Below are 25,632 nucleotides of genomic sequence, written 5' to 3'. Positions count from 1 at the left end.
ATAGGTAAAAAGGTTCAAAATGTAAACCCTACCCATGAAATATAAAACAGATAAGCATTAGAAAAAAAATGGATACAAGTTCCTTGAAAAGACCTATAAAATTAATAATATTTCAGCTGAACTAATCAGGGGAAAGAGAAAAATAAGACATAAGTTGCCAATATTAGGAACAGAAGAGGGAGCATTACTACAGATGCTACAAAAAGATAAGAGAATATGGTAAGCAACTTTGTGTCAACAAATACAAAGCCAGACCTGAAACTGGCAAACTTCGTTCCTTTATTTTTATAAGCAGCCTCCACACTAGGTGTGGAGCCTAAGAAGAAAGGCATAAATTTCTTAAAAGAAACAAAAACAAAGCTCAATCAAAAATTAACAATCTGAATAGCTGTATAGCCTCATAACTATTAAAGATGTTGAATATATATTTATAAACCTTCCCAAAAAGAAGACACCAGGCCCATTTGGCTTTATTTGTGAATTCTACCAGACATATGTACAGAAGATGTAACAGGAATTTTATATAAGTTTTTCTAGAAAAGAAAAAAAAATTAGCTTCATGAAAAGCTAAATATATTTTGCCATATAACTCAACAATTCCACTCTTAAAGGGAAACAAAGACCTACGCAAAGTCTTGAACAAGAATGTTCACAGCTACTTTATTATAAGAGCCAAAATTTTGAAAAAATTCAAGTATCTTACAACACATGAATGGATAAACAAATTGTGACACATTCATGTAATAGAATAGTATTCAGTAAAAAGAAACAAACTACTAATATACACAACAACATGGATGAATCTCAATAACATGCCTGCCAAAAGATACCAGGGACAAAAAAAAGTACACATTAATATGAAATTTTAGAACAAAGAAACTAATACATAGTGCCAAGGAGCAAGCTGTGACTGACGAAAAAGGGGAATGACAGGTACGTGAAGTTATAAATTTGAGAAAAATCATCTAACTGGACACTTGATATGGGTACATTTACTTGATGCAAATTATGCTTCAATAAAGTTGAAAAACATTTTAAGAGAAAGTTTAAACAGTCTCCAATTTGTGAATGTAATTGCAAAGGTCAATAACCGAAGACTGCTAATTCACTAAATGGCTAAATTATGTGCTTGCATCTTGGATATCAATGAAATATTTTTTTTTCAGCAAAATCACTGTACATTCTTTTCTGAATAAAAAATTTCAAAGGTAATTATTCTATTGATATAATCAATTCAATCCAACTATAACGTGAAGATTGTATTTCTCATACATTTCAAAAACTGTAAATACCAATTCAAATCACTAGTAATACAATTAACAAACCATAGAGAAATTGTGTTGAATCTTTTTAGTAGTCTAACCCTTTCTCAAAACAAAAGAAATAATCACAAATATTCAAAATAATGATTCCCTAAATTAAAATACATACTAGTTATTATTATTATAAAATATATAGTTCAGAGGGTTATCATCTTTAGAAGAATTTACTTTCTTCCTGGAAAGAGTAAAAACCAAATTATTACTACAGACTGTTTCTTGAAGTAATTCACTGTAAAAAACTGAAAACTACAACAGAAAAGTAAAATAATTTATTCAACAAATTTAAACAGATTTAATTAATGATTACCATAATGTAGCAGGGGTTAAGCATACCTATCACATTTTAAAGGCATCATGTTGATAAAGGGAAACATAAATAAAACTTTTAGAGAAAAGCTAGTTATCTATTATAAAGTACAAATATTTAAAAAGCCCCTATACATACAGAGTTCAATTCAATCCTAGTTACCAAACACGCAACACTTTAAATGTCTTCTCATTTGATCTGTATTCATTTTCAGATTAAGTACTGTTACAGAATTTATTTAAAATATTTCTTACTGTCTAGCCTCCATATATGGAAAAAGGGCAGTTTATAAAATTATGTGTTTATTAATTTAAAAAAGTAGAAAAAAACAAGTAAAAATAGTATCATAAATTAAAATGACCTTTTAATGTTAGTTGAAATCAACTTTTATTTATGTTAAAGCACTTGGTAAAACCAAATAAACTGAAATGTAAAATAAAGGGAGGGAGGAAGAAAGTGGAAAAAGGGAGGTAAGAATGCCAGGGAGGGGAAAGCAAGGGAGGGGAAAGCAGGGAAGGGGAAGGAAGGACAGAAAAGGAAATTTTCATATAGCCCCTACTAAGACTATAAAATTCAATTTTAATTCATTACTTACAGAGTCATCTATCAAACTTTCACATTGCTTATCAGTAAGGTCACAGTATATGCACATATGAATTTAAAATGCTAGGCATCCTGAATACATAAGCACAAAATACTCTATTTAAATTCACTGAAACCAGCCAATATCTTAGAAATTAATCTTCCTCATTATGAAGTGCGAACAAATAATCACATTTATGAGGTCTCTATCAGGAGTATCTCACTCACCTTAACTCAAGATAACACACCAGGTTGTGTTTACTGATGCAATTAATTTGTACTATTCAAACGGGTCCAGAAATCTGGCCTTGGCATCTGTACTTTTGGCCCTGAATAAATTAAAACTGCTAAAAAGCGGTAATATAAAAAATTCAAATAGAATGTATACCCTTACCATTTTGTCTGATTAGCCAGTACTACACAATATTTATTTGATTGGTTTCTTTAATGACTAGCTATAAATATATGGGCAGTTTACCCAACTATAAAATGGTTGGTAAATATTTTCACCGTAAAGATCACATGAAATAATGTATGTACAGGAGATTTGTAAACTGCAATGCAATTTATAAGTATCAGTTACTATTATCCTTCCCATGGTCAATAGAAACTAGGTATACTACCCTTACGCCAACTTCTTATCTATCATGGGACCTTTGTTCTTGCTATTCCTTCTACCTGGACTGCAATTCCTTTGGTTCATTCTTGTAATTCAGATCTCTACTTAAATAAATGTCACCTCTTTTCAGAGACAGTTCCTGAGAACCTGTATCAATTACAACATATTACCATAAAGGAGAGAAAATCTAATTCAAAGTAGCTTTAAAGATAAGGAAATTGTAATTTCTCAGTAGATAAAAAGTTTATTTAGTCTCTCAAAAATCAATTTTTGGGGCGCCTGGGTGGCACAGTCGGTTAAGCGTCCGACTTCAGCCAGGTCACGATCTCGCGGTCCGGGAGTTCGAGCCCCGCGTCAGGCTCTGGGCTGATGGCTCAGAGCCTGGAGCCTGTTTCCGATTCTGTGTCTCCCTCTCTCTCTGCCCCTCCCCCGTTCATGCTCTGTCTCTCTCTGTCCCAAAAATAAATAAAAAACGTTGGAAAAAAAAATTTTTTTTAATAAAAAAAAAAATCAATTTTTGGAGAGACTAAATAAACTAAATAAACCCCTCGGGCATGTCAGCCTCTGTCCTTAGGCTAGCACTCTTCATGAACAAGTTAGCTGCCTCAAACCCAGCTACATGTAGTTATTTATGGTACATTACCAAAGAACAACTGGTAATCTCCTTTAGTCTGCCTCATTTTAAGGAAGAGGAAACTACTGACAGAAGTCTCCCCCAGAAGATCTGCATATCTGATTATCCAAGACTGACTCACCTGTGCCTCACAAAATGAATCACTGACAAATGGAATGGATTACTGCTTAAGACTAATCAGGATTTATCCATAAAGATAGGCTTCAAAACAAAACTGGGGCCCTGAAAGCAAGAAAGGAGAATGGCTGCAACACCTTACGAGAATACAACACCTTATCTTTTTAAAAAAACACTCACCATCCTCCATTATTCTCTATCACAACACTTACTGGCTTATTTACTTCCAATATTAAAAGGTATGCACTAGTAGAACAGGGACTTAGAGCACCATGCCTAATCAGAGCCAAGACCTTTATTAATATGTGTTGAATGAAAACCTAAATGCAAGAATATTACCCAAGTGTGCATATATTTATTTAATACCTAGTTAAAATCCTAGGCAAAACAAAATTAAAATCAAGTTTTAAAATCAAGATTTTGATAAAGAATTACATAAAGAATTAGAACTAAGTTTCAAAGGCATTTTCATATGCATATTCATTCATTCATTTTTATATGCAGAAAATGTCAAAGCTAGATGCTCAGAAGGAAATATATCCAAAATAATTTCAAACCAAAGACCTGCATTCAAGCCAATTCATGATAAACTGCAGAGTCCAGAAACAAAATACTAGAAAATAAAGAAGCTGAACAAAAGAGAGAAAGAAGAATCATGCAACACAAAGACTTAGGAACTCAGTGACTAAATGAAACACAATAACATTTGTATTATAGGAGCCCCAGAAGAAGAAGAGAGAGAAATTTTATTTCAAGAAATAATAGCAGGAAAAAAATTCCCTAATCTAGGGAAGGAAAACAGACACGTAAGTCCAGGAGGCACAGGGAATGCCCATTAAAATCAACAAAAGCAGGGGCACCTGGGTGGCTCAGTGGGTTAAGCATCCAACTTCGGCTCAGGTCATGATCTCATTGCTCATGGGTTCAAGCCCTACATTGGGCTCTGTGCTGACAGCTCAGAGCCTGGACCCTGCTTCAGATTCTGTGTCTCCCTCTATCTCTCTGCCCCTCCTCCACTCATGCTCTGTCTCTCTGTTTCTGTCTCTGTCTCTCAAATATTTTAAAAAATTAACAAAAGCAGGCTTAGACCAAAGACATATTGTTAATTAAATTTGCAAAATACAATGATAATGAAAAAATCTTGAAAGCAGCAAGACCAAAGAAATCCATAACTTACAAGGAAAAACCCACTAGGCTAGCTGGAGATTTCTCAACAGAAACCTAGCCAGAAGGATGCATGATATACTCAAAGTGCTGAATGGAAAAAATCTGCAGCCAACAATACTCTTTCCAGCAAGTCTATCATTCAGAAAAGGAGAGATCAAGAATTTCCTAGACAAATAAAAACTAAAGGAGTTCATGACAACTAAACCAGCTTTGCAAGAAATATTAAAGGGGACTCTCTGAGTGGGAAAAAGTGACCAAAAGTGTCAAAGAAAAGAAAGGATTGGAGAAAAGCTCCAGCAACAATGACAAAACAAGTAACAAAATGACAATAAATACATATTTACCAATAATTACTTTGAATGTCAATGGACTAATCATTCGAATCAAAAGACACAAGGTGGCATAATGGACAAAAATATAAGACCCATCTATATGCTGCCTACAAGAGACTCATTTTAGACCTAAAGACACCTGCAGATTGAAAGTGAGAGGGTGGAGAAACATGTATCACACAAAGGGATGTCAAAAGAGTAGCAATACTTAGATCATACAAACTAAATTTTTTGGTTCTTGTACTATTTTTATCCTGCTTTGTTATCAGGGTAATCCTGGTCTCAAAGAATGATACTGAATGTATTCCCTCCATTCCATTATTTGTAAGATTTTGAGAAAGATGGCCATTAATTGTTTTTTTTAATGTTTGGTAGAATTCACCAATGAAACCATGTGGTCTTGGGCTTTTAGGTGCTGGGAGACTTTTGATTCCTAATTCAACTTTCATTCTTATTATTGGCCTAAGAAGATTTTCTATTTCTTGGATTCAAGATTCAGGATTCAACTGTGGTAACTTGTGCATTTTTAGGAAATATGTGGGGTTTATTTGTAAGTTGTCTGATTTGTTAGTATATCATTATTTAGAGTAACCTATTATCACAATATGTATTTCTGTGCTTATCTGGTTTTTTTTTATTTTTTTTTAATGTTTATTTATTTTTGAGACAGAGAGAGACAGAGCATGAATATCTGTTTTATTTTTTAATCTTCCATTTCTCATTTTGGCTTTTTAGTCTCCTTTATATTCTTAGTTAATATAGTTAAAGCATTGCCAATTTTATTTTTGCAATAAATGGTCATTACTTTCAATGCTATGTTATTTTTTATTCTGGTCTATATTTTATTTATTTCTGATTTTTCTTTGTTACTTCCTTCCCCTACCAAATTTTAGCTAAGTTTCTTATTTTTCTTAGTTCCTTGTGATATAATGTTGTTTATTTGAACTTTTTTTTTTTATTTTTTAAAAAATGTTTATTTATTTTGAGAGAGAGAGAGAGAGAGAGAGAAAGTGCACACAAGCAGGAGAGGGGGAGAGATAGAGGAAGAGAGGGAGACAGCGAGAATCTCAAGGCAGGCTCCACGCTATCAGCACAGAGTTCAATGAGAGAGAAAGAAAGTGTGTACACGCAGGAGAGGGGGAAAGATAGAGGAAGAGAGGGAGAGAGCGAGAATCTCAAGGTAGGCTCCACGCTGTCAGTACAGAGTTCAATGAGGGGCTTGAACTCATGAACTGCGTGAGATCATGACCTGAGCTGAAATCAAGAGTCAGTTGTTCAACTGACTGAGGCAACCCAGGTGCCCCTGAATTTTTTCCTTAATACAAGTATTTACAGCATAAATTTCACTCTAACATCTGCTTTTGCTGCATCCCATTGGTTTTGGAATATTGTGTTTACTTTTTCTTTTGTTTCAAGACATATTTTGATTTGTTGTTTGATTTCTTACTTGGCCCATGGTTTGTGCAGTAATATATTGGTTAATAGTTACAAATTAAATATTTAATATTTACACATTGCAGATTTTTCAGTTTTCTTTTACTGTTGATCTTGTTGGAAAATATACTTGGTATGGTTTAAGTCTTCTTAAATTTGTATTTCTTATGTCTCTTTTTATGTGATTTAACCAGGGGATATCTTCAGTATGTACTTGAAAAAAATACGTATTCCACTTTTCTTGGATGGAATGTTTTATATATATCTTTTAGAACCATGTACTCTGAAATACGCTTCAAGTAAAAAAAATTTCTTTTTGAAAAAAAAAGTAATAACTTTAACTGAGGGTACTCATTCAAAATAACACATATCAGAGGGGAGGTGAGTAGGAGGATGGGTAAAATAGGTGAAGGGGATTAAGAGTATACTTATCATGATGAGCACTGAGTAATGATGTGCAGAATCATTGAATCGCTATATTGTACACCTGAAACTAATATAACATTGTGTTTTAACCATACTGGAATTAAAATTGAAAACGTAATTTAAAAAAGCCATTGCACTTAATAGCTAATAAGGGAACACAGATGTATTGAAAAATTCCAAGTCATATCATATACAAATAACGAATAAAGATTCACAATCTTTCTAGACAATTCTTTCTAAAGAACAGAGATTAAAAAATTCAGATTCAAACAGATTCAAAACTATTTCTAAAGAATAGGGTAGATTCAAAAGGGTAATAAACATTTTATGCTACAGAAAATTTTAGTGGGATATATTTCTTTAAAAAAAAAGCACAATTTAATCTTCATGTAAGAGGCATGAAAGCCCTTCAAGGGCTAATCTTTACTACTGTATGTCTGATGAATATTATAACAATATTATTGCCTAATCATTCACTAATATGTGAGCCAGATGGGCGACAGAGAGACAATCTATATATTCTAAGAAGGAGAAAGAGAGGTTTAAATAAATTATGAGACAACCATTGGTGAGATATTATGGCTCAGTTTAAAATGTTAAATATGAAGACAAATACAAACAATACAATATTAGGTGTAACTGCAGGATGCAGAAGGATTTAATGTTGATAGGGAGATAGCACAATGCCTTGGAAACTGTAAGCTCTAAGGTCAGACAACACTGGGTCTAAATCCTGGCAACACCAATACAGAATTGGGCCAGCCAAGAATTAGGGAGAGCATTTCACTTTCTCTAAGTGTGAATTTTTTATCCTTAAAATGACTGTAATAATTCCTCTTATATGGGCCTATTATTCTAAGTATAAGGATGATAATAGCTACATTTATATGGTGTTTCCTGAATGCGAGGTATTTTTCTCAATACTTCGTAATTATAATACTATTTAATATTCTCAACAACTGCTTGATGTAAGTGCCCATTTTACAGTGGCGGAAATTAAGGCACACTGAGATTACATAACTTTTCCAAGGTTGTAAAGCCAGTAAGTGGCAGAACTAAAGCCAGTGATAGCTATTTTTTTGTTAATGTTATTAAGAATAGCCTGCTGACTTTAAGAATTACAAGAGAAGCTAGGAAAATCTCCTTCTACACATACTTTTTAACTCAAGTACAAGAAATTATATAACTAGGATATGTTAATAAGTATAATTCAATCCAGAGAGTGAAAAGCCTCAAACTTTTCCTCCAAAATAGCATACTATCTGGAAAACAAGATAAAAATATTAACGCTTAATTTTTTTTTTACATTTAATGAAGTGACTTTTGGTTCTATTCCAAGATGGTAAAGATGTCTGTGCCTCCCACTAAGAATAGCTAAAAGCGCTGGACACTCTGTATAAAACAAATATAAGACTGTGAAAGATAAAAAGAAAAAGCAGAGCTGCTAGTAATCTAGGAACTAAAGGAATAACATTAACAGTGAGTTCTTGGAGTTTTCTTTTTGCCTCATATATCTCAGAAAGAAAAAGAACAACAGAAAAAGCAAAAACATGAGTAAACACACAATAGAATTTTCCTTCTTTTCTTGAGTTTTCTACATTATATTTTGATAATGTATTTCATGGTTTTAAATATATGCAGAGGGAATATTTAAGACTATTATATTATAAATTACAGACAGTAATAGGACTACAGAGAGGTAAAGTTTTTACATTTCCCTCAAACTGGTAAAACATCAATGTCAGTAGAGGGTGATAAATTATGTACCTTTAAGGTTATACTTAAAGCAACTACTAAAACATCTATACAAAGAGATATACTTAGTAACGTTTAGCAATATAATCATTAGAGGTTTCACAGAAAGTTTTACAGTCAACTGGAAGAGTGTTTACCCACTTCATCTACTTTTTAGCTGTGACTGTGACCAAATTATTTAATCTCTTTGTAAATTAGTTAAGAACATTCATTTTAAACCAATTAGGGTAGAACATATTAGCTATAATTATTATAGCTATTATTATAATATTTTGATTGAGTCAGACTATTAACTCTGGTTCATTTATTTTGCTAGTTTATTTTTCTTCATGTTTATTTATTTTTGAGACAGAGAGACAGAGTGTGAGCAGAAGAGGGGCAGAGAGAGAGGGAGACACAGACTCAGAAGGAGGCTCCAGGCTCTTGAGCTGTCAGCACAGAGCCCAATGTGTGGTTTGAACTCACAAACTATGAGGTCATGACCTGAGCCAAAGTCAGACACTTAACTGACTGAGCCACCCAGGTGCCCCTTAACTTGCTAGTTTAAATGAATATTTATAGTAGTCTTGAACTGAGATATTTGTATAAAGTGCTAGTCATGGTGCCTAGCATGTAGAATGGGCTTAATAAATAAAAGCTCTGATTATTTATTAGTAAACAAAAAGCAACGGGTTGGCCTTTCTTTATTTCCATAGATTCTCAACCACAAGACGTATAACTTCCTTTACATTAGTCTTGGAAATTATTTTTTTGGATTTGACACCAAAAATAAAGGCAACAAAAGCAAAAATAAACAAATGGGACTACATCAAACTAAAAAGTTTCTATGCAGCAAAGGAAACCATCAACAAAATGAAAAGACAACCTAAGGAATGGGATATAATGTTTGCTAGACATATACCTGATAAGGGATTAATATCCAAAATATATAAGGATCTGAACATATTTTCCCAAAAAATGACATATAAATGGCCAACAGGCACTAGAAAAGTTGCTCCCTTTTGGTAGGAATGCCACCTGGTGCAGCCACTCTGGAAAACAGTACAGAGGTTCCTCAAAAAGCTAAAAATAACACAACACTACAATTCAGCAATTGTACTATTAGGTATTTACCCAAAGGACACAAAAATATAGATTTGAAGGGGTACATGCACCCCAATGTTTATAGCAATAGCCAAACTATGGAAAGAGCCCAAATGTGCATTGACTGATGAATGGATAAAGAAGATGTGGTATATATAATATAATGGAATATTACATGGCCATCCAAAAGAATGAAATCTTGCCATTTGCAACATGGATTGAGCTAGAATATAATATGCTACATGAAATAAGTCAATCAGAGAGACAAATACCACATGATTTCATTCATATGTGGAATTCAAGAAACAAAACAGATGAATATATATATGGGAAGGGGGAAAAAGAGAAAAGAGGGAAACAAACCACAAGAGACTCAACAATAGAGAACAAATGGAGGGTTGATGGAGGGAGGGAGGTGGGAGATGGGCTAGATGGGTGATGAGTACTAAGGAGGACACTTGTTGTGATGAGCACTGAGTGTTGTCTGTAAGTGATGAGTCACTGAATTCTACTCCTGAAACCAATATTGCACTGTATGTTAACTGAATTTTAAATTAAAAAAAAAAAAAGGTGTTCTACATCACAAATCATCAGCAAAATGCAAATAAAAACCACAATGCGGTATCACCTCACACCTGTTAGAATGGCTATTATCAAAAAGACAGAGATAACAAGTGCTGATGAAGATGTAGAGAAAAGGGAACCAAGTGCATTGTTGATAGGAATATAAGTCCGTGCAGCCACCATGGAAAACAGTATGGAGGATCCACAAAAAATTAAAAATAGAACTACCATACAATTAGCAACTCTACTTCTGAGTATTTATCCAAAGGAAGCAAAATCAGTATCTCAAAAATATATCTGCATCCCCACTTTCACTGCAATATTATTTACCATAGCCAAAAGAGAGAACCTAAGTGCCATCGACAGATGAATGGAAAAAGAAAATGTGGTATACAGTTGATCCTTGAACAACATGGGTTTGAACTGCACGAGTCCACTTATTTGGGAAATTTTAAATATATACATATATTTAAAATACTAATGTATATTAATTATAGCGTTTCTGACAACATGGATAGACCTGGGAGGCATTATGCTAACTGAAATTAGGCACACAGAGACAGACACAGAGTGTATGATCTCACTTTCATGAGAATCTTAAAAAATTCAAACTCATAGATACAGAGAAGAGAAGGTGGTTACTAGAGACAGGACTTGTGAGGTGAGCACACTAAGTGAAGGTGGTCATAAAATACAAACTTCTAGTTATAAGATAATTAAGTCCAAGGAAAAAAAACTCCTAACATTATCGCTGTACTTTTTTAAAAAGACAAAGTATTTTATTGTTCTATATATGTATGATGTTATATAATTTATACTTTCAATTTATGATTTATCCCCCCCAAAACTATCGATTATGATTCCTACCCTATTACAGATGACAAACTGTAGCTCAAAGGTATTAAATAATTTGCTTAAAGCATTTACAAAGCTAATATATGCTAAGGTCAGACTACAGGTCTTCTGTCTCTAAATTTAATTCCCTTTCCACAACACTATCAGATATGAAAACATATTTAAAGTCACAAAATTAATAACTAGAGGATACAGGAGTTGAAACCAAGTAGGTGAGCCCTTGTGCCTAAGACTCTATTATGCTATTGATGCAAATAATTAAAATATAGATAGATGTTCAAGCTCATCAGCATTAAAGATAAACTAAAGCACATCAAATTAGAAATATTAGATATAGGAGAGGGAGCCAAGATGGCAGAACAGCATGGAAATTTCTTGTGTGTCTAGCATCCATGAAAAACAGCCAGACCAACACTAAACCATCTTGCACACCTAGAAAACTGATCTGAGGATTAACACAACAATCTGCACAACCTGAACCACAGAATTCAGCAGATACACGGCATGGAGAGGTGAACTGGGGGAGAGAAGCCGCAGAGGGCAGGGAGCCGCTTTTGTGAGCGGAGAGAGGATGGAAATGGGGGGGGGGGGATATGGGAAAGGCAGCCCTCCCCAAAAGCATCTGGAAAGAAAGTAAAAAATTGGAAACAGCCACAGGGAATAAACTAAAAAAGGAGAGGGTTTAAATTCCATTAAGACTATAAACAGGGAAAGCACAAAGGCTGCAACTCCGCAGCTCAATACCTGGCAGTGCTCTGGTGGGAAGGGCAAATCCCCAAGAGCAGAGTGGGGTCCGGGAGGTTCTCGGGCCACACAGGGAAAAGCAATTCCACTGCTGGAAGGACATTTGGTAGAGACTGTGAGGCCACCTGGTCCCAGCAGATCCCAGAGAATGAAACGGCCACGTTTGCTGGGGCTGAAACAAGGTTGTTAAGGGTGAAGCTTAGTGCCAGATGTGTGTTGTGATTTTCCATAATCCCTGAAACGCTGCTGCTACACTATCTCGCAAACTTTTTCTGGAGCAGGCTGGCACCTGGTCGCAATCTCTAGGCATCAGCACCAGCACGGCCCCACGAACTTTCCTGGGGGCGGCCAGCATTCAGCCATTGCTCGGTGAGACCTTCTGCAGAGGGGCAGAACAGGTCAAAGACGCACTCCCTCAGAAGTAAGGGGGCAGGGAAAACAGCCGCATCTGAGATAAAACTCGGGAGAGAGGTACTACCTGGGGTTTGGTCACAGACAGTGTAAAAGCAGGGAGTGGACAAGAGCTGAAGACAAAGAACAAGTGCACGATTGCTCACTGGGGAGAAGAGAGTTCCGATACCAGAGACTGGGTTGCTGGGTGACGCCATTTTCACCGCTCCCATGCATATGCACCTACAAGTGCCACAACAATCCACCCCAGTAAGCTAGAAGCGCCATCTAGTGGAGAACGGAGCTGTTACACTAAGCCCCGTCCTACTGGGCCAACCTCGCTCTTCAAGAACAGAAGTCTCACCACCTGCTTACTTTATGGACTATAAAGTGCTTCACAGTCTGACTTCTAGGGGAAAATGAAGTAATTTCAGTGGTATTTTAGTCTGTTAGCAGGTCCATCTATTCAATTTTCTTTTTCTTTTTCTCATTTCTTTTATTTTTCTTGAATACAGAGAGAAAAAAATTCATTTTTATTTTCATTAAAAATATTTTTTAACTTTTTTTCTACTATATTTTTTACTTATGTGTAAATTTTTTCAAATTTTACTTTACTTCCATCATTTCATTTTAGTCTACTTCAGTGCATTCATTTTTTTCAAATTTTCAAACGATTTGTTTTTTTTTTCTTCCCCCGCCCTTTTTTCTCTTTCAACACCCAAACCAAAACACACCTAGGATCTAGCATCATTTATTCGCTTTTGTGTGTGTGAGTGTGTGTTTTTAATTTTTTTATTTTAATTTTTTTTAATTTTAATTTTTTCTACTTCATTAATTCCTTTTCTCCCTTCAAAATGACGAAATGAAGGAATTCACCCCAAAACAAAGAGCAGGAAGAAACGACAGCCTGGGACTTAACCAACACAGACACAAGCAAGATGTATGAACCAGAATTTAGAATCATGATAATAAGAATACTAGTTGGAGTCAAAAATAGATTAGAATCCCTTTCTGCGGAGATAAAAGAAGTAAAAACTAGTCAGGATGAAATAAAAAATGCTAAAACTGAGCTGCAATCATGGATGGATGCCGCGGAGGCAAGGATGGATGAGGCAGAAGAGAGAATCAGCAATATACAGGACAAACTTATGGAAAATAATGAAGCAGAAAAAAAGAGGGAGATTAAGGCAAAAGAGCACAATTTAAGAATTAGAAAATTCGGTGACTCATTTAAAAGGAACAACATCTGAATCACAGGGGTCCCAGAAGAGGAAGACAGAAAAATAGGGGCAGAAGGGTTATGTGAGCAAGTAAATCATAGTGGAAAACTTTCCTAACCTGGGGAAAGACACAGACATCAAAATCCAGGAAGCACAGAGGACCCCCATTAGATTCAACAAAAACCAACCATCAACAAGGCATATCATAGTCAAATTCAAAAATACTCAGGCAAGGAAAGAATCATGAAAGCAGCAAGGGAAAAGAAGTCCTTAACCTACAAGGGAAGACAGATCAGGTTTGCAGCAGACCTATCCACAGAAACTTGGCAGGCCAGAAAGGAGTGGCAGGATATATTCAATGTGCTGAGTCAGAAAAATATGAAGCCAAGAATTCTTTATCCAGCAAGGCTGTCATTCAAAACAGAAGGAGAAAAAGTTTCCCAAACAAAAATTCAAGGAGTTTATGACCACTAAACCAGCCCTGGAAGAAATTTTAAGGGGGACTCTCTAAGGGGAGAAAAGATAGATAGACAGATACATAGATACATAGATAGATAACTACCAAAAGCAACAAAGATTAGAAAGGACAAGAGAACACCACCAGAAACTCCAACTCTACAAGCAACATAATGGCAATAAACTCTTATCTTTCAGACTCACTCTAAACGTCAATGGACTCAATGCTCCAATCAAAAGACACAGGGTAACAGAATGGATAAGAAAACAAGATCCATCTATATGCTGTTTACAAGAGACCCACTATAGACCTAAAGACACCTTCAGATTGAAAGTAAGGGGATGGAGAACCACCTATCATGCTAATGGTCAACAAAAGAAAGCCGGAGTAGCCATACTTATATCAGACAATCTAGACTTTAAATTTTTTTTTTCAACGTTTATTTTATTTTTGGGACAGAGAGAGACAGAGCATGAACGGGGGAGGGGCAGAGAGACAGGGAAACACAGAATCGGAAACAGGCTCCAGGCTCTGAGCCATCAGCCCAGAGCCTGACGCGGGGCTCGAACTCACGGACCGCGAGATCGTGACCTGGCTGAAGTCGGACGCTTAACCGACTGTGCCACCCAGGCGCCCCCAGACAATCTAGACTTTAAAATAAAGACTGTATCAAGAGATGCAGAAGGGCATTATATCATAATCAAGGGGTCTATCCACCAAGAAGACCTGACAATTGTAAACATTTATGTGCCAAATTTGGCAGCACCCAAATATATAAATCAATTAATCGCAAAGAAACTCATTGATAGTAATACCATAATAGTAGGAGACTTCAATACCCCACTCACAACAACGGACAGATCATCTAATAAAAAAATCAACAATGAAACAATGGCTTTGAATGACACACTGGACCAGATGGACTTAACAGATATATTCAGAACATTTCATCCTAAAGCAGTAGAATATACATGCTTCTCCAGTGCACATGGAACATTTTCCAGAACAGACCACATACTGGGACACAAATAAGCCCTCAGCAAGTACAAAAAGATCGAGATCATATTGTGCATATTTTCAGACCACAACGTTATGAAACTCAAAATCAACCACAAGAAAAGATTTGGAAAGGTAACAAATACTTGGAGACTAAAGAACATCCTACTAAAGAACGAATGGGCTAACCAAGAAGTTAAAGAGGAAATTAAAAAGTTCATGGAAGCCAATGAAAATGATAACACCACAACCCAAAACCTCTGGGACACAGCAAAGAGGAAAGCATATAGCAATCCAGGCCTTCCTACAGAAGGAAGAAAGATCTCAGATACACAACCTAATCTTACACCTGAAAGAGCTGGAAAAAAAACAGCAAATAAATCCCAAAACCAGCAGAAGACAGGAAATAATAAAGATCAGAGCAGAAATTAATGCTATCGAAACCAAAAAAAAACAGAACAGATCAATGAAACCAGAAGCTGGTTCTTTGAAAAAATTAACAAAACTGATAAACCACTAGCCAGTTTGATCAAAAAGAAAAAGGAAAGGACCCAAATAAATAAAATCAAGAATGAAAGAGGAGAGATCACAACCAACACAGCAGAAATAAAAAAAATAATAAGAGAATATTATGAGCAATTACATGCCAATAAAATAGGCAATCTGGAAGAAATGGACAAATTCCTTGAAACATACACACTACCAAAACTGAAACAAAAAGAAATAGAAAATTTGAACAGACCAATACCCAGTAAGGAAATCGAATTAGTAATCAAAAAACAAAAAAAAAAAAAAAAAAAAAAAAAAAAACAAGAGTCCAGGGCCAGGGAAATTCTACCAAACATCTAAGGAAGAGTTATCACCTAATCTCTTGAAGGTGTTCCAAAAAATAGAAATGGAAGGAAAGCCCAAACTCATTCTATGAAGCCAGCATTACCTTGATTCCAAAACAAGACAGAGACCCCACTAAAAAGGAGAACTATAGACCAATTTCCCTGATGAAAATGGATGCAAAAATCCTCAACAAGATATTAGGCAACCAGAACCAACAATACATTACAAAAATTATTCACCACGACCAAGTAGGATTTATACCTGGATGCAGGGCTGGTTCAATATCTGCAAAACAACTAACATGATTCATCACATCAATAAAAGAAAGGACAAGAACCATATGATCCTTTCAATAGATGCAGAGAGAGCATGTGACAAAATACAACATCCTTTCTTGATAAAAACCCTCAAGAAAGTAGGGATAGAAGGATCATACCTCAAGATCATAAAAGCCATATATGAATGACCCAACGCTAATATCTTCAATGGGGAAAAACTGAGAGTTTTTTCCCTAAGGTCAGGAACAAGACAGGGAGGTCCACTCTCTCCACCGTTATTCAACACAGTATGGGAAGTCTTAGCTTCTGCAACCAGACAACACAGAGAAATAAAATACATCCAAAGCATCCAGGAGATCAAACTTTCACTCTTTGCAAATGACATGATACTCTATATGGAAAACTCAAAAGATTCCACCAAAAAACTGCTAGAACTGATTCATGAATTCAGCAAAGTTGCAGGATATAAAATCAACACAAAGAAATCAGCTGCATTCCTATACACCAATAATGAAGCAACAGAAAGAGAAATCAAGGAATCAATCCCATTTACAATTGCATCAAAAACCATAAAATACCTAGGAATAAATCTAACCAAAGAGATGAAAATCTATACACTGAAAACTGTAGAAAGCTTATGAAAAAATTGAAGAAGACACAAAAAAATGGAAAAAGATTCCATGCTCCTGGATAGGAAGAACAAATATTGTTAAAATGTTGATACTACCCAAAGCAATCTACATATTCAATGCAATCCCTATCAAAATAACACCAGCATTCTTCACAGAGCTACAACAAATAATCCTAAAATTTTTATGGAACCAGAAAAGACCCCGAATAGCCAAAGCAATCTTGAAAAAGAAAACCAAAGCAGGAGGCATCATGATCCCAGACTTCAAGCTACACTACAAAGCTGTAATCATCAAGACAGTATGGTACTGGCACAAGAACAGACACTCAGATCAATGGAACAGAATAGAGAACCCAGAAATGGACCCACAAACATATGGCCAACTAATCTTTGACAAAGCAGGAAAGAATATCCAATGGAATAAAGGCAGCCTCTTCAGCACATGGGGCTGGGAAAACTGGACAGCAACATGCAGAAGAATGAACCTGGACCACTTTTCTTACACTATACACAAAAATAAACTCAAAATGGATGAGAGACCTAAATGTAAGACAGGAAACCATCAAAATCCTCGAGGAGAAAGCAAGCAAAAACCTCTTTGATCTTGGCCACAGCAACTTCTCAACGCATCTCCAGAGGCAAAGGGAAACAAAAGCAAAAATGAACTACTGGGACCTCATCAAAAAAAAATAAAATATCTTCTAATATTTTCATCAAATAAAAAGCTTCTGCACAGCGAAAGAAACAATCAGCAAAACTAAAAGGCAACCAACAGAATGGGAGAAGATATTTGCAAAAGGCCTATCAGATAAATGGTTAGTATCCAAAATCTACAAAGAACTTATCAAGCTCAACACCTAAAAAACAAAGAATCCAGTGAAGAAATGGGCAAAAGACAAGAATAGACACTTCTCCAAACAAGACATCCAGATGGCCAACTGACACATGAAAATATGCTCAACATCACTCATCATCAGGGAAATACAAATCAAAACCACAATGAGATGCCACATTACACCTGTCAGAATTGCTAACATTAACAACTCAGGCAACAACAGATGTTGGCAAGGATGCGGAGAAAGAGGATCTCTTTTGCATTGTTGGTGGGAAGACAAGCTGGTGCAGCCACTCTGGAAAACAGTATGGAGGTTCCTCAAAAAACTAAAAATAGAACTACCCTACGACCCAGCAATTGTACTACTACGTATTTATCCAAGGGATACAGGTGTGCTGTTTTGAAGGGACACATGCACCCCAATGTTTATAGCAGTGCTATCAACAATAGCCAAAGTATGGAAAGAGCCCAAATGTCCATTGATGGATGAATGGATAAAGAAGATGTGGTGTATACATATACAATGGAGTATTACTTGGCAATCAAAAAGAATGAAATCTTACCATTTACAACTACATGGATGGAACTGGAGGGTATCATGCTAAGTAAAATTAGTCAGTCAGTGAAAGACAAAAATCATATGAATTCACTCACATGAGGACTTTAAGAGACAAAACAGGTGAACATAAGGGAAGGGATACAAAAATAATATAAACAGGGAGGGGGACAAAACAGAAGAGATTCATAAACATGGAGGACAAACAGAGGGCTACTGGAGGGAGTGTGGGAGGGGGGATGGGCTAAATGGGTAAGGAGCACTAAGGAATCTACTGAAATCATTGTTGCACTATATGCAAACTAATTTGGATGTAAATTTTAAAAAAATAAAATTAAAAAAAAAGTGAAACGACAAACAAACAAAAAAATAGCAGGGACAGCAATGTCCTGTGCCAAGTAGACACCAAATTAAAGTATTTAATAATAGTTACTATTTATGTTACAAATTCCCAGTTCTCCCTTGTCAAATCTTTCCAGTGCCAGCAAATGTCAAGATGCCCAAAATGTCCAACATAGAACTTTACCCTAAACATTCAGGGTGCTTTAGAGAAAAGAACGCAATTGCTATAGCTGTCACCACTCCTAGCTGAGGACACGTTATTTCTTTTCTTCTTAAATTCTTCCATTTTTCCAAAGAAGGATTTAAAGGGGAAGGAAAATTATATTTGTAAAGTATTAACATCCTTATTGAAATATAATTCACACATCATAATTTACTCATTTAAAGTGCACAATTCAGTTGTGTATATTATTGTTTAATTATGGGAAAATTGGCCAAAAAAAGAAATATTAAATATGTATTAGTGAACATGTACTAAAGACTAAAAAACTAATGATTATATAATGGAATATTATATTGCCATCACCAAAGGGAACTTATTATTGAAGATGATGTTCTATCCCATAGAATGGAGATTTGAGGGTATGTAGTTATTTTCCACACCACTCGAGTTCTATGTACCTCCTAGGAAAATCTAAAAATAAAGATAAAAAAAGAAATAAGGTGACAAAAAGTGACATGAGTAAAGTATGTACTGTAATTAATATTTATTAACCTTTAAATAAAAATTAAACAGGGGCCCCTGGGTGGCTCAGTCGGTTAAGCACCAACCTGAGATCAGGTCATGATCTCACTGTTCATGGGTTTGAGCACCACTTCAGGCTCTGTACTGACAGCTCACAGCCTGGAACCTGCTTCGGATTCTGTGTCTCCCTCTCTCTCTGCTCCTTCCCAACTCATGCTCTGTCTCTCTCTCTCAAAAATAAACATTAAAGAGCAAATTAAAAAATTTTTTAAATAAAAATTAATCAGAGATAAATGGAAAGGAATGAATAGATCCACAAGGTAAAAAGAAAGGTAAAGAATATATAGCATGTCTAATAAATTACAATGAAACATATCACCTTCTGCAGTCTTTCTAGACCTGTTATTCCATACTATCCAAATAAAACTAAAACAAAGATTGGGCAACATGACTAAAGAAATTGTAAAATTCTCAACTAAGGCATCTAAACATTTTTCCATCCAAAGCTACTGAATTAAATGTGTCAAATCAATTATTGTGGTGTCACAGAAACCATTAAAATGTGAGAGCCCAAGTATGAGTGCATATATAATTTTTTTGGAATCTTCTTTATGTAAAGAAGTGAACGAATATGGGGTACCTGGGTAGATAGTTAGTTGAGTGTCCGATCCCAGGGTCATGGGATCAAACCTCGTGTCAGGCTCCGCGCTGAGCAAGGGGCCTGCTTAGGATTCTCTCTCTTTCCCTCTGCCCCTTTCCCCTGCTTGTGCTCTCCGTCTCTCTCTAAAAAAATAATTAATTAATTAATTAATTAATTAAAAAAAATATATCAGTGATTTGCTGTGTAGGCTCCAAAATCTTTTCTCAACCTCTTCTACAGAAAATGGCTAATTCAATGTTCTCTAACATTTTTTTCACATTTGTCAATCCAAAATTTTGAGAGAAGACACTTGAAGCGTCATTAACAAAAAGGAACTTACCAGTAAAAAAAAAAAACTACAAAGTTATATATACATCATTTAACAATAGCACAAGCCAACAACAGTAACCTATAAAAAGATGTTAATATTCTAAAGACAAGAATGACTTATGGCCCACCCATCAATTTCATCAGTTCTTCTAACTACCCCCAATATCCAACAAAACGTGATTTGATAACTAATTGTTCACATGTCACTGAACTAGTAAATATTTTCTTTTTTCCCATAAAGTAAGTTTCATATTTCCTATTAATCTAATAAAATTTCACCAGTATGATCAACATAGATCCACAATCCCTTAGTCAGTTAGTGTTAGTCTCCAATTCTCTTTGTATTTTCAATCCCCTCTACACACACACCCCTAACACAAACCATTAAACCTCAAAAGTACTTTCTTATTTATACTGTTTCCCCTCAGTATAAGGATATGGTTTTGCACATTACAGAATACCCCAACACAACAGCAGCTTGGCTAAACAAGATTGAGGTTTACTTTTTCTTTTGAAAATATTGTCTAAAGATTAGCCATGTAGAGATGGTGTTTGCACAGTATCCTCAGGGACCCAAGTTTCTAACTTTCTCTTCTACCATTCTCCATCCCCAGCTTCCATCATCGAGATCACCTCACAGTCCAAAATGTTTGCTAAAGCTCCATTTATCATGCCTACAATAAAGGTCAAAAAGGAGAAACTGAATGACAAAATGGGATCACCTCCAGCTGAGTTACTGACCTTTACAAGCACACACACACACACACATAATACTTCTGCTTTTATCTCTTTTGCCAGTACTTAGTCACTCAGTTAGGAAATAGCCCTTCCTTCAAAGCTTCAATATGCCTACCTTTAAGGAAAAAAAAAAAAAACAAAAACAAAAAAAATTCTATTAGTATAGAAGAGAAAAACAGGGGGCGCCTGGGTGGCTCAGTCAGTTAAGTGTCCGACTTCAGCTCAGGTCATGATCTCACGGTCCGGTCCGTGAGTTCTAGCCCTGCGTCGGGCTCTGTGCTGACAGCTCGGAGCCTGGAGCCTGCTTCTGATTCTGTGTCTCCCTCTCTCTCTGACCCTCCCCCGTTCATGCTCTATCTCTCTCTGTCTCAAAAATAAATAAAAATTAAAAAAAAAAATTAAAAAAAAAAAAGGAGAAAAACAGATTTTAAGTTTGAGTAGAATACTAGCAGCCTGCATCATACATCCCTATTCATTTTTCACATCTTCTGAGTAACCCTTGATATTGGGAGAAGTTTTGTATCGTATCTTTAATCAATACAGCTAATGTAAAAGCTTTCCCCACTAAATGCTTTTACTTCCTTGGCCATCTATGGCATGTGGCCAATCCCAAACTATACTGATACTACGATAGATATAGTTAAGATTACAATTCTGAAGTCTTATTGGATAGGATATTTCATCTACCACATCTTGTGCATCATCTGGAATATAAAAGTTGATCTGTTTTGTACAAGTGACCTAATAGAATGCTGGAACTCACTCTGTGTCTTAACCAATTAGCAAATCAATGGAGCTCCAGTGTGGTATCTTTTCTTATAAATCTTGGATCTTATTCCACAGACACAATTACTGCATGATCAAAATTACCATCAATCCATTATAGTACCTCATATACTGAACATGTAGTAGGTCCCCATGCAAAGTGATCTATTTATTCAATCAGGCCTCATAATAACCCTATTATGTTATTTTTGTTCATTTATAGAAAATAACAATAGCAAGCATTTATTGAGTATTTAGTATGTGCCAGGCTTACTCACAGCATTTTACAGATAAGTACTATTATTATCTGTAGATGAGGAAGAGAAGGCAATAAAGTTAGTAACTTGCCCAAAGTCACATAGCTTATAAGTAGCACAGCTAGAATGCATGTCCTCACAAACACTCCAGAGCCCACTCAATTAACTACTATACTATAATAATATCAAATAAACCAGCAGAGGTTAAGTAACTTGCCTAAGGTCACAAAACCAGGAGTCAAGATTCACAGATCCATCTTTTTGATTCCAAACGAATCAAAGCAATATGGTTGGATTGACCAAGGGATCATTACTCTTTAGGGGCAAAGTTACAAGAGAACAACACTATCAAAATAACAAACATAATCCATAAATTTCAACGATAACCAGTTTAGGAGGCTGAAGTGCAGTGCATCCGTGCTGCCTAGGCAACACTACAGGTGACGCATCTCTTTTAGTAACAGACCAAAATAAAAGCAGCTTTGGCAAATGTTTCTAGTAACTACATTAGTTTGAATAATCATTCGTATCTAAAAGATCTTGAATAATTAGATGTCTGTATTTTACATCTGCTGTCAAAAAACGAAAGAGTAAACAGCCTTCTACACCACATTCAAAGGATATATCTAAAAGCAGTAATTTTTAAAGACATCAGAAAAAGTTTTTAAGAAATAATAAAAAGTAACAGAATCAGACATTTTGTTGCCATCTGTCAGAACTCAGGAATTTATAGTTCTCTCACCTATAATTACAACCTTGACCCTCATCTTCTGAGACATATGTATATTATGGCTATACATTTCTTAAGTATTTTTTTCTTAATATTTATGATGTACAATTCTAATGCCAATCAAAAATGCCTGTGTTAAGCCTGAGCATACAACATATAAATCACAATGCTACTATTGGCTCATTTTCAAATACTCCCCTAAGAATTGCAAGTCTGTCTTCCAAGAACAGCATAGACAAATAATGACTATCAGATGGAATACCTTGCATGTAGTACAGTAAATGAAATACTGTAAGTATTAATGATAAAGAATTAAGCTCATGTTGGGGCGCCTGGGTGGCGCAGTCGGTTAAGCGTCCGACTTCAGCCAGGTCACGATCTCGCGGTCCGGGAGTTCGAGCCCCGCGTCAGGCTCTGGGCTGATGGCTCAGAGCCTGGAGCCTGCTTCCGATTCTGTGTCTCCCTCTCTCTCTGCCCCTCCCCCGTTCATGCTCTGTCTCTCTCTGTCCCAAAAATAAATAAACGTTGAAAAAAAAAAAAAAAATTAAGCTCATGTCACCAACTGAATCAACATAAGCATGTCAGTCATTCACTCTTTCCTAAGGACCTCAAGTCCTATAAAAAATTTTTTCAGCTCAATATACTGTTCTTCATCAAGCACATCCTTTTTTTCATTATTCCAGACTTAATGAGACATTCTCAATTAACTTCATATCAGTTCACGTTTATACTCTATTTCCAATTACCAATGTTTTAAAACTCATTGAAGGAATTTTAAAGAAATAATGAGCAGTACTGAACTTATACTATTTCAGTGTATCCTTAATAGATGAAACAAGACATTTTAAAAATATTTTTAGTGTTTATTTATTTATTTTTGAGAGAGACAGAAAGCAGGGGAGGGGAAGAGAGAGAGAATGGAAGGAAGAGAATCCCAAGCAGGCTCCACGCCCAGTGCAAAGCCAGACATGGGGCTCGATCCCACCACCACAAGCTCACGACCTGAGCCAATATCAAGCGTAAGAATTTAAACCAACTGGGCCACCCAGGTGCCCCAAAAATATTTTTATTAGTAAAAAGTTACTATTTATTTTAAGGGGTCTTTTTTATACTGATTCTGATAGAAAGGGAGGAAGGAAGCTTCGAAGGAAGGAAAGAAGGAAGGAAGGAAGGAAGGAAGGAAGGAAGGAAGGAAGGAAGGAAGGAAGGAAGGAAGGAAGGAAGGAAAGTATCATAAAACAGCAAGTGATCTTCAGTGAGGCATAAAAGTACCAAAAGGAATCAGCTATTATAAATCATTAGAATTACACCAACTTTAATTTAATGCATCAGTTGACTGGTAACTAATATTAGATGAAAAGCAGCCAAGGCAGCTTTTATTTACAGCTATGTGTGGAAGAATAACAGAAATGTTGTTGCTAAGATCAATTTAATTTAAGCAACATTTAAAAATGAATTTTTACACATAATGGTATTTGAACACAATTTGAAATGAGCAGGATGTATCATTTGCTAAGAATATCATTCTTCATTTTAAAAGTGTTAAGAAATCTCTACTTTCACCACAAGGCAGTAATAGGACCCAGAATTAACCTTCCAAATGTAAACAACTAGAAAACTGGAAAAACTATGTATCTGACTTTGGAAAACAAGCAGCACCAAAAGGATTCCTTAAAAAAAAAGGGAGGGTGGGGGGGAAGGTGAGACCTATAATTACCTGGATTCTTTCTGAAAGCACTTTTGAAATTACAGTATGTTGAAGGGGAAAACCCAAAAGAGAGAGAGAGAGAGAGAGAGAGAGAGAGAGAGAGATTCCCCTTAAATTACCTGAATAACAATCTATATGTGCATAGGCTGAAAATCCATAAGGTTGAGCAAAAACACGTTCTAGGAAAGAAAAATTACCAGGTTTTATTGATGATATGAGAGCTCACAATGGGCCAAGAATCATTCAAGTTCTTAAAAGCAAGATAGAGTCCACTGAATCCTTGGTGCATTCAGTAAAGACACAAAGAGAGATCCACCTTAGTAATGAGGCTAAGAAAGTACAAGAGTAAAGGTTACCTCTAGAGCTGCCCTAGAAAACCTTAAACACATTAATATACATGGAAAGAGAAGGGGGAAGGAAATAAATTTGCTGCCACTGAGTCCATCTCAGAAAAGCTCAGTCTGAAAACTCTCCCTCCCCTGCAGAGTGCTACATCACACCACATGCTAGGTCATTCCACGTGCCATTTGGAAGAACAGCTGCCACTGCCATCACAGGAAAGGAGACCATGATGCCATGAGGCATTGCCATGACCAAGAATAAAGGTAGGGGTAAAAACAGGTACAGGGGTAAGAGTGAAAATGACCCTGAAAAAAGCTGGCATGTAAACAGGATGAATAAGTATAATTCAGTAATCAAAATGTTGGGAAATGTATGATTAGAAGCAATGTGTCTTGGTGGTGTGAAGAGGTTATGTCTTATGAACTTGTCTTATGTCTTATGTCTTATGAGGAAAATAATTTGAATAAATACCTCAGACATTATACTGGTCTGCCAGATGATGAGGATAACAAAGCTGATGTAATTTTAAAATACAATGCAGATGAAGGTATAAATCTGAAGGCATGTGGCAAGCTTCCAAAATATGCTGAAATCAATGAAACAGATACATTTGGCACTGGAGATGATGATGAAATCCAATTTGATGACACTAAAAATGATGATAAAGACCATGATGATATCTAAATTGAACTCAAATGTTTTATATTCCAAGTTTTCTAAGGATTAAATCCCCAAGGAGATCTGACTTCCTTCTTTTAAAAGTTAATCAGACTTTTATGTAGCTTAGTCATTTTATCACGGCATCCCTTTCCTAAATGAATACATGAACTCCTGATGCTCAATTCTTGGGAGCAATTCTTACGTCCTCCTGATTATTCTCTCATTAGTTAGATAAAAACTTTGATACTGTTAACAAGTAACTTTAAGAAGTAAACTTTCAGAGAATCCAATGTCTGA

At 35.7% G+C, this 25,632-nt stretch overlaps 1 protein-coding gene and 1 pseudogene across 12 annotated transcripts in view; one reads left to right on the top strand and one right to left on the bottom strand.

Moving 5' to 3' along the window:
- FUT8 (fucosyltransferase 8) overlaps positions 1 to 25,632 on the bottom strand; it is a 342,855-nt gene that overhangs the window by 172,840 nt on the left and 144,383 nt on the right. Inside the window, exon 1 of one of the 12 annotated variants that reach the window (XM_030319336.1) lies at positions 25,147 to 25,227. The exons of the other annotated variants lie outside the window; for them this stretch is intronic. The gene's annotated coding sequence lies outside the window, so the exon portion shown is untranslated. Of the gene's footprint in view, positions 1 to 25,146; positions 25,228 to 25,632 lie in introns of those variants that run through there. 12 annotated transcript variants of the gene reach the window in all.
- Positions 24,923 to 25,395, top strand: LOC115516573 (annotated as a pseudogene).

The sequence above is a fragment of the Lynx canadensis genome, chromosome B3 (assembly GCF_007474595.2).
Source record: "Lynx canadensis isolate LIC74 chromosome B3, mLynCan4.pri.v2, whole genome shotgun sequence".
In the NCBI taxonomy this organism is placed as follows: domain Eukaryota; kingdom Metazoa; phylum Chordata; class Mammalia; order Carnivora; family Felidae; genus Lynx; species Lynx canadensis.
The sequence above is the reverse complement of the archived record's forward strand: the minus strand, read 5'-3'. Positions and strand labels throughout refer to the sequence as shown.